The sequence below is a fragment of the Aedes aegypti genome, unplaced genomic scaffold (assembly GCF_002204515.2).
Source record: "Aedes aegypti strain LVP_AGWG unplaced genomic scaffold, AaegL5.0 Primary Assembly AGWG_AaegL5_hic_scaff_647_PBJ_arrow, whole genome shotgun sequence".
Classification (NCBI taxonomy): Eukaryota; Metazoa; Arthropoda; class Insecta; order Diptera; family Culicidae; genus Aedes; species Aedes aegypti.
The window spans coordinates 3,761-13,657 of record NW_018736329.1 but is presented as its reverse complement, the minus strand read 5'-3'; the positions used below and the strand labels follow the sequence as shown (position 1 = coordinate 13,657).

The 9,897-nt window shown below is 34.7% G+C and overlaps 1 long non-coding RNA gene across 1 annotated transcript; it reads left to right on the top strand.

The window, feature by feature from the left end:
- Positions 1–5,027: 5,027 nt before the first annotated feature.
- Positions 5,028–6,051, top strand: LOC110681273. The gene is made up of 2 exons (XR_002503147.1): positions 5,028–5,176; positions 5,607–6,051. It is a non-coding gene; the product is annotated as an uncharacterized LOC110681273 (long non-coding RNA).
- The last annotated feature ends 3,846 nt before the right edge of the window (positions 6,052–9,897 follow it).

The window sequence follows — 9,897 nt, the reverse complement described above, 5'->3', positions numbered from 1 at the left end:
ATAATTCTCAAAGTAATTCCAACGGCAGAATTTTATTTGATGAGTGCTCTTCAGGATATTTCTCAATTCAATACCCTCATAGCCCTACATGTTTTTCCTCTTCTAGAAATCCCTCTACGATTGACTTGGTCTTAACCGACTCTAGTCATCTTTGTAGCCAATTAGTTACTCATGCTGATCATGTCCCTGTTACATTTCAAATATCCCATGAAGCGATTCTTAATCATATTAGCTCCACTTTCAATTATTTACAAGCCGACTGGAATATATATGAAACGCATGTTGACTCTAATCTTGATGTTAACATTTCTTTAGAAACAAAACTTGATATTGGCAATGCTCTTTAAACTTTAACAAATTCCATTGTTGAAGCCAGGAGCATTGCAATTCCAAAATGTGAAGTAAAATTTGAATCCGTGATTATAGACGATGATCTTAAACTCTTGATCCGTCTTAAAAACGTGAGGAGAAGGCAATTTCAACGCACTCGCGATCCTGCTATGAAAATTATATGGCAGGATTTGCAGAAAGAAATCAAGAAACGTTTTGCACAATTAAGAAACAAAAATTTTGAAAATAAAATTTGTCAATTGGACCCTGGCTCTAAGCCCTTTTGGAAATTATCTAAAATCTTGAAAAAACCTCAGAAGCCAATACCGGCATTGAAAGAGGAAAACAAATTATTACTAACTAATTGCGAAAAAGCTCAAAAACTTGCTATGCAGTTTGAAAGCGCGCACAATTTTAATTTAGGACTTACTAGTCCAATTGAAAATCAAGTTACTCAGGACTTCGAAAATATTCTCAAACAAGAGAACGTTTTCGAAAATGCCTGGGAGACTGATTTGGAAGAAGTGAGAACTATTATTAAAAAATTCAAAAAACATGAAAGCTCCTGGCGATGATGGAATTTTCTACATCCTCATCAAGACACTTCCAGAAAGTAGCTTATCGTTTTTAGTTGATATATTTAACAAATGTTTTCAATTAGCATATTTTCCTGACAAATGGAAAAATACTAAGGTTGTTCCAATTTTAAAACCAGACAAAAATCGTGCAGAAGCTTCTAGCTATCGTCCAATCAGTTTGCTTTCCTCCATCAGTAAACTTTTTGAAAAGGTTATTTTGAACAAAATGATGGCCCACATCAACGAAAATTCAATTTTTGCCAATGAACAGTTTGGATTCCGCCATGGACATTCGACCACTCATCAACTTTTACGTGTAACAAATTTGATCCGTTCCAACAAATCTGAAGGCTATTCTACTGGTCTTGCTCTTCTAGACATAGAAAAAGCATTCGACAGTGTTTGGCATGAAGGTTTGATTGTAAAATTAAAAAAACTTTAATTTTCCAACATACATTGTTAGAATAATTCAAAGTTATCTGTCAAATCGTACACTTCAGGTAAATTATCAGAACTCCAGATCTGAAAGACTTCCTGTAAGAGCTGGTGTTCCCCAAGGCAGCATTTTGGGACCAATATTATACAATATTTTCACATCTGACTTACCTGAGTTACCTCAGGGATGTCAAAAATCTTTGTTTGCGGATGACACAGGCCTCTCCGCCAAAGGACGAAGCCTGCGTGTCATCTGTAGTCGATTGCAAAAAAGTTTGGATATTTTTTCTTCATACTTGCAAAAATGGAAGATTTCTCCTAATGCTTCCAAAACTCAACTAATAATTTTCACACATAAACCAAAAGCTCTTTATTTGAAACCTTCAAGTAGACATGTTGTCACGCTGAGAGGGGTTCCAATAAATTGATCAGATGAAGTTAAGTATCTAGGGCTCATGCTAGATAAAAATTTAACTTTCAAAAATCACATTGAGGGCATTCAAGGCAAATGTTACAAATATGTAAAATGTCTCTATCCATTTATTAATAGAATAGCAAAACTTTGTCTTAAGAACAAGCTTTTGAAATTCAAACAAATTTTCAGGCCAGCCATGCTGTATGCTGTACCAATATGGGCTAGCTGTTGTAATACCAGGAAGAAAGCTCTGCAGAGAATTCAAAATAAAATTTTGAAAATGATTCTGAAGCTTCCTCACTGGTATAGTACCAATGAGTTACATAGAATATCCAATGTTGAAACATTGGAACAAATGTCAAATAAAATAATTAATAATTTCAGGCAAAAATCGTTACAATCTTCTATTGCCACGATAAATGCGTTATACGTTTAGGTTAAGTTAGGTTAAGTATATTCAAAACGTTTTTTTTTTCTCTTATAAGCAAATGAAATGTTATATGTTGTTAACAAAATGTTGATAAAATCTTAGATTTGTGTTACCAAATTAGGATGATAGTGTTGTCTAATAACACAGAACACCTAGATATAAGAAATAATGAATGTAATGTTTTGAATAATACTAATAGAAAAAAAACTGTATAGAAAACGATGTTTCATTACCAATCAATGGAAATGGAGTAATGCGTCAATATTTACAATAAGGATACGGGTAATGCCACAATAGATCTAAATAATGGTTGCAGTGGCTTACCCGAATAGAGAGAAAAAAAGAAGCTTATAAGTTTTTCTTTCTACAACCATGTTATCGTGAATGGAGTTTTAGGAGAAATTTCTGAATTATGGCAGTTTTAGTGAGCCAGGAATTGTCAAAAATGGAAGGGTGTTCAAAAACGGTTTTGATCATAACTACCGGGGGATCCACCAATTTGACCATCCGAATGCAGCATCCCACGGTACAGTTTCCGCGCACGCATTTTGGCCACCGTGTTCTGACGAATTGAGCTTCTTGATCACGCCTCCGGTGAAAAGGTTCGGGTTATTCCTAAAGTATTGCCTTGTCTTCCGTGCCATTTCTGGGTATTCCGTTTAAGGTTTTCGGCCGCTTCCAGCGCGCCACTCAATGGTCTTCGTCTCCTGAAACATCTTCACAACGAGGGACACGGTGGAATGGTGGATTCCAAGCCTTTTGCCGATCCAGCTGTTCAACTGACCAGGATTATCGACCACTGCGCCCAAGAATTGCTGGCGTAGCTCTTCTTGTTTCGAATGCATCTTAAAAACTACACTCTAAAGTTACTCAAAATTTCATTTATTTTTATCAACGCGATAAAAACTTACACCTAAAACAAAGTGTCGCAATTTTTCCGAGTCCAATCTTTACTTCCCTTCCAAAGGAAGTCGTCACTACCTATATCTTTTAGATCAAAACCGACTGTCTCGGGAATGGGAATCGGTCCCAAGTCCTCGGCGTGAGAGGCGTGTGTTCATACCACTGCACCAGGTCCGTCCCCAGCTGAAGCTTCTTTACATAAGGACTGTTCATTTTATAAAGTGGACACTTTGTTTATGCTATATCTTTTTTATTTATTGATAAAATCGTAATCGGTTTTCTGTGTATCGTTGACCTATTATTCTAAAATGCTATGAAAATATAAAATCTTTGAAAATGCCTTTGGTTGAAGAGCTAAATAGTTTTTCCAAAAACTCTTAAAAAAAGCTGTCCGTCAAAGTTTAACATTATTTTTCGCAAAACAAAAATCCTTATTTTTATGAACAAGTTATATGTTTGTATCCTTTACTATTCTACTAAAGGTAAAGCTTTAAAAATATCAATCATATAATTAGTGATTTATCCATTTATGGCCAAATTTGCTGATACACCATCCTTTCACTCCCAGCAAAAGAGAACAGTAAAAAGCGTGTTCAAAACTAGTTTGGATTACTAAAGAAACTATATTAGTATAAACGAAAGCTAAATCGTGAGATTAAACCACAGTCTTAAGTATAAATTTTACTGTTTATGGTAGTTTTACTAAAAAGTCTCATACTTTTAAAATCATGTACGCATATTTATCGATCTACAGCAAATTGTAAACAGTTTTCTCCGAATTTTTCAATTGGTAATCTCTGAATAACATATTATGAAAATAATATGTGGAAAATAAAATCGATTTTATTACAGCAGTGTTGCCAATTTTGATGATTGTCAATGTACTTTGATAGGTCTTCTAAGAATAAAACAATTGTGTTTCTGTTGTGCTTTGAATGTGACGTGGGGACTTACTACGTAACTCTATGAAAGCGTAAGTTATTTTTCATATTAATACTATATTAGGACTTCCGTCAGGACGTACTTTTACACAAAAAATTCTACTCATATCAATTCCCATCAAATTAAAAAAAAATTCTTTAAAAATATACGGGAAAATTGATTTTATTATATCTGTAAAATTGTTGCTCCAAAAATAACTTGATTTTTTCCATCAGGCTTCTGATTGATGATGCTTTCGAAGAACAAGCCTTTTTTGAAAATAGAAAATATAAATTATCGAATTTTCCAGCCAATTTCTTACAATCATTGATTTTGATAACCTCAAAAAATCGACCGATCTAATCGTTGTTCCATATTCGTGTAAAATTTAATTATTTTGGAGAATTTTTATTATCACAACATTGTACAATACTAGTCGAACGATGTGCAAAAAACCGATTGAAATTTCATTGATTAATAAGAAAGATACAGCATGCACAAGGTGTCCACTTTATAAAATGAACAGTCCTTATTCGACAGGAGCATTGGAAGAAGCATAAATTTTAACATTTTGAAATACCAAGTGTAAATTGTGGGCAGTGGGCAGGTCTCTGCGAGAATTACTAAATACCTAATAGCATAATTTAGTTCCACCAAATTATGATAATAGTGGTCGACTAACACAAAACACCTAGATAGAATAAACTAATGTAATGTTTTAAAAATAAAATAATTTAAAAAATGAAAAATTTCGATTTGTTACTAGTTTGATATTTTTTATGAAGTTCATATAAGGTGTGACATGCAACAACAAGTGTTGTCTAGAGTGAGCCGGGAGGGTTAAATTATGCATCCAATTTGGAAAACCTTGCTCTACCGCCTTCAACATGCAACAAACACCCAATCAGCTGATTGCGAGTGTGAAAAACGTGCGAGTAAAATGTCTCACCATCAACGCCAACAGTATAGAACGGTATACCTACATGTAGAATCAAGGTAGTGCAGTACTAGAGCACGGAGATGCAACATCGACAATTTTCCGAGATGCCTCCCAGAGCTGTATCTCGCGAATGCTCACCGCCCAACGATTCAGTCGTTTGCCGGCTACCGACGCGTGTGGATTCAATTCTGTAGAACGTTTCGCGGTATTGTCAATCATATCCGGTGAGTTGTGTGACACTTCTTCTTCGTGAGTTTTTTTTTTGTAATCTTCGTTGGTGTTTTGTCCTGACTAGAAGAGGGTTGTAAATAAGTACAAATGACCAACATGTTTGTTCTGTAGAGTTGGGGAAAACAGTGTGACAGAATTATGAGCACCGAGAATCTCCAGGGGAATTCTCCAACCGTTGATGCTGGGTTATCCCCAAAAGTAGTCGGTTGGTAATAAGTTAGTGGTTTGCTCCAAGGATAATGGGGCTCCTCGAATCGACGAAGGATAACGAGCTGTATTGCATTTTGGATCATTAACTGAAGTGTTCTCAGTGTGCGGTCGTCTCCAACAAGAATGCACGAGATGAGTCTCAATAGGTGCTTCTCGAAAGAAAACGATCGGATCGACGACGGCTGTGTCAAAGCAAAATATCGTTATTTTTAGAGAGCTTCATATGTGTGTTAAAGTCAAGGTTCAATACGGGCTATTGTTGGAGTTTAGCTAACAACGTGAAACGTCGAAGGAAAAGCGAAGAAAAGTGTGTTTGCTGTTGTTACAAAAGAGTGTTGTGTTGATCCAATTCAAGTTCACGAGAAAGAAAATTCCGTTGGGTCAGCCTGGAGTGGAAAACTCATTCCAGTGGAAGATGTGATTACTGTTAGTCTAAATCTGACCGGAGTTGGAAGCGGATTTGAAGAGGATTGAGGAATTGGAACGTGCTTTGTTCGGTTCGGTTGCGATTTGGAAGGAGAAACATAACTACCAACGTGCGGTTGTTTGAATGGGAGTGGGGGTTGATGAGAGATGTCCTGTCAGTAACAGACAGCAGAAACCGGAGTGAAGGCTGTTGTGTTGTTAGTTCGAATCTTTGAATCCAGTGGAGAGCAGATAATAGATTCACGGAAAGCAGAACCACATCGGGAAGCATTTAGTGGAAACGGTGAAGACAGGTATGGAGAAGATATCTACTAATTTGAAAGGTTTGGATCAGATATTTCCAGACGATTAACATTATAGATATCTTTAAAAGCTTTGTGAAAGCCTATCAAAATGAAAAAAAGATAATCATGAGTTGTTCGTGACGGATTTCACGCCAACTCGACACGCGATTGGCAGCACCCCTTCAGAATTCAATGAAACTTTCTGGATGTCAAAAGTATGTAAAACTAAGATACTTTACATATTTTGTTTTTTCAAAATCGATCTAGACTAACATTTGGAAAGGGTCAAATTTTTTTTTACTCTTTTTTATAAACCCGTATAATTTAAAAACGGTAAGACCTACAAAAAAGTGTTGTATGGGGGACTGTTGTGAAATTTCCTGACGTTTTAGAAAAAAAAATGAAAATACAGTCATCTCTCCGTTACTCGATATTGAAGGGACCATCGAGTTAGGGAGGTATCGAGTTACAGAACACAAAAGCAGTGCAACTGCGTTCCAAGGGACCATCGAGTTAGCCATGAAAACCAAATTTTAATATGGTTCTCTAACTCGATATCGAGATACGGAATATCGAGTAAGGGAGAGTTAACTGTATAAAAAACATTTTCTACACTGAAAAAAAATAATCCAATCTTTAAAGTCGATTTAAAAAAAAACGGCCACTTCAGAATTTGATCATCCTTAAGCAAAAAGTTTCGCAATTAAATTTACTAAAAGTCGTCAGACCATTGCAAATTGGGCAAATTTTAGAGAAAAAAGTTTTTCTTACATCGAATTTTTAAAGTCCAAAATGAATTTTTCATTTTATTTTTATTTCGCTTTAAATAGTCTAGTATGATCATATTTTCAAGTGATAAATTAGTTTTAATCACAAAATAAATTATATTTGTTTTATTGGGAGTAGTTAAAAGAAATAAAACGGAGTTTTTTTTTTAATTAAATTCAATTGATCTCGCACCATACCGCTTATGAGAAAATCAACTCTGTCTAACAATCCAATGGTTTTTTATGGTTGGAAAGATATCACAATAATATTTAATTTCTTATTTGGTCAAAGCCAATCTTAACAGGTGTCTGGAAAGGGTCAATATTATGCTTATGAAAAAGTCGTGGTTTGTTTTTATTTTTATTATTGCTATATATCCTAAAACGTAGTAGGGTAAATGATGGCTTCGGCACCCTGAAGGTATTTTCGGCAGCACTAACTTATCGTCCTTGTTTAAATTTATCTACGGAACAAGAGTTAACTTCAATGTACTCAACATATTCCTTGAACTATAATCTTCCATGTAAATCACATCTTACACAAAAATATTATATAACATGGGTTTTATCATTAAATCAAATAAATGCTTAGGAAATTATCGTCATTCGTGAGCTGCCGAATAAAACAACACAAGAACAGCTTACAAAAACTCACCACTTTAAAAGGTCCAATTCTCCGCTCCAATGCCAATTTTTTCACAAAAGCTACGCACCGATCACTTATGCACTATTGAACTTTTGATTTATATATAAAGCACTCGAAAATACTTAATTTTTATGCTTTAAATCACAAATTGAAATTAATGCACTTTGATTTCCTCGGCAATCACTTTTTATTACTGGACTAGGTTGCCAGAAAACCATATTCAATTGCGGTGTATTTATTATTCACGATTTAAATTCACCGAAAAAATCGAACACAACTAATTAATTTATTGGAATTGGAACAAAGCATGCATTGGTAACAATTGAGCCTTTTAATTTTTAAGTGTATATTTAAATTATCGGAAAAATATATATAATATATAATACATGAAATTATTATATCTGCTCACAGTACAAGCTGGCTTTGGATTTCATCTCGAATTCGTTGTCACAGTTTTCCGGAAGCTCAAAATTTAAGCAAATCCGATGATTAAACACATATTTAAGGTTAAACAACCTAACAGTTCTCAAAATCGAAGGAATCTCCAAATTGATACCTTTGATCTGTATCCTCTGTTTCGAAACATCCAAGAATCAACACTCTTTCCGCTTTAATACAAATCTACAAGCTCCGGATAAGAGATCGTGCGCTCTGAAATTTTAGTATTTAGAGATATCGACATGAATATGCTTTAAAATTTGATTTTCCGTGTTAAAAGTAACACATTCACAAAATAAATTGCTCACCTCGAACCATGATGACAACAATTAACTGACACATGATCAAGTCTTTCATGGCATACTATATCATTTGAATTATTGAAGAAAAACAATTATGTACCCAGTTTTAATCTACACTTTCATCTACATTACTCGATATCAACTCAAGGAACTGCTCTTAATCTGAATTTCATGACTACTATGATGGTTTTTTAAACAGTTTTCTGAAAGTTTTTGTTCCACGACTCGTTATTTCTTGAAGTCGATCGTCCCTTCAGATTCCTCATGGAAATTAACTGTATTGGAGAAATATAATAATTGTAAATAAATGATAGATCTCAAAAACACCAAAATATACCTCTCTGGAATTTTGACATCCGTTTCATCAAGTATTGCTCTATGTTGCCTGAAAATTTGAGCTTGCGATTTTTTGCGCTTTTTGAGATATTAAGGTTCAAAAAATGCTCTATTTTTCAGGTTTTTTCATAATTTCTTAATTTTTATGCGTCGTATTTTTATTTTTTTTTTTCCACCAGAGCTTGCGTTTGTTATATATTTATCAGCAAACAATATTATATGACATGGTTCTTAAGAAAAATGTCAAATTCGGTGAAAAAAATCGTTTTTTCACTAATTTTCTCTAATTTTGCCAATAACTCGAAAACAGTAGGCTGTGGAATTTTGACGTCTTCGAGAGAGTTGTTTATTTTATCAAAATGAACAACTTTGCGAACATGCCAAGTCTCTAGAACGTCACAGTAAAAAGTTAGATTGTGGCGCCACCTATGCGGACGATTTACGAACTATCCGTTTATGTCAGTAGATGGTCCTCGTTGTAACAAAAAACTTTGCCGAAGACACCAAATACCGGAAACGCTTCGTTACCGAGTTATTAATTTTGTCCCGCCAGATTGCGTCCCTGTCCCATAGTGCAATGATAGAGGTTCTATCTTTATCAATTGATAATATTATAGAATGAAAATTGTTGGACGATGGGTATAGAAAATTAACCAAATTCTATATTAAGCAATCCAAGGTGGCGGCTTCAGGAGTGTAAGAATTGTTGGAAACCCATGCAATATGGGTATTTTCGGAACGGGCACGATGAAGATATGACGAAAATCGATATCCGACGCCATTTTGAAATCCAAGATGGCGGCCTCCGGATTGGTAAAATCAATGAAAACCCATGCAATATGGGCATTTTCGGAGCGGGCGCGACGAGGAGATGACGAAAATCGATGTTTGACGCCATGTTGGAATCCAAGATGGAGGCCTCCGGATTATTAAAATCATTGAAAACCCATGCAATACAGGTATGTTCCGTTTTTGTCACATTTCGATTTCTTTCACAATTTATTCCGTTTTTATCAACACAAAAATATTGAAAATTTTTATATTTTGGAATGTTTAGAAAGTAAACTAAAGACTTATTTTGAAGCAAGCCATATGTTTTTCAAATGCCTCAGGGTTGAATTTTCGACATTATGGTAGTATTAATCACTTGTAACGTAGGTATTAATTCCTATACAGGTCGGACTCGATTTTTTTTCACTGCGGATAATCGAATCACTAAAAGAAAAATTTAAACTCGCCATCAAAGAACATTTTCTTTTTTCGTTATCATATTTTTATGATGCACGCCAGAAATTATTTCTATGA